We start from the raw sequence: 769 nt of genomic DNA on the forward strand, positions 1-769 counted from the left end.
ACACAAGCACCTTTACAGAAGCACCACACACAGGCAAAAGCAGAACTAAGCCGAGTCCCGTGTCCCTAAAATATTCGACTGTTCCTCTCCTTGGAGGAAGGGCACGCAGAAAGATGCCCAGACATTCTGACCCGCACCAGCAGAGGAAGTTTCAGGAGGGGCCCCCAGACCTTCCTCCCAACTCGTCCTTTCTCTGCTCTAGTTGAGTTTCCAGAGTGAGCGCCCGGATGACACCCGGCAAGCGGAGAGCTGCCGGGGAAGCGCTGGGCGAGTGCAGGGAGCGCGCAAGCCCCGGCGCCGGGTGGGGCGGCTGCTGGGGGCCTCGGGGCCTGATGCTGAGCGCGCCGGGATCTGGCGGCTCAGGGGGGCGACGCGCACCCTCTACCTGCCCTATTGCCCCGGCCTCCTGTGGCTCAGGGCGGGCTCGCCTGGGGCCCTCGATTGCGGGGCGTCCGCCCTGGGAGGAGGAGCCGCGCAGGGCAGAGGTTAGCGCCCCGGCCCGGGCTCGGCCCCGGTGCCCTCTCCCTGGCGTGCAGGTTTGGAAACAGGGCGGCCTCACCCGGCCGCCGCCCCGGCGGCTCCGGTCCCCATATATAGACATATCCACCGTCAACTGGGAGGCCGGCAGGCGGCAGCGAATGGGCGAGCGGCCCCCGCGGGAGGAGCGGGGAGGGGGCAGGGGGCGGAGGAAGGAGGGGGAAAAGGGGCAGGAGAAAAAAGCTTTTCCAAAAAAGTATTGGCTGTCTTGAGGAATGCGGTCGCCCCCTTG

The sequence above is a fragment of the Ceratotherium simum genome, chromosome 3, assembly GCF_057802395.1.
Source record: "Ceratotherium simum simum isolate JZ-2026a chromosome 3, ASM5780239v1, whole genome shotgun sequence".
In the NCBI taxonomy this organism is placed as follows: domain Eukaryota; kingdom Metazoa; phylum Chordata; class Mammalia; order Perissodactyla; family Rhinocerotidae; genus Ceratotherium; species Ceratotherium simum.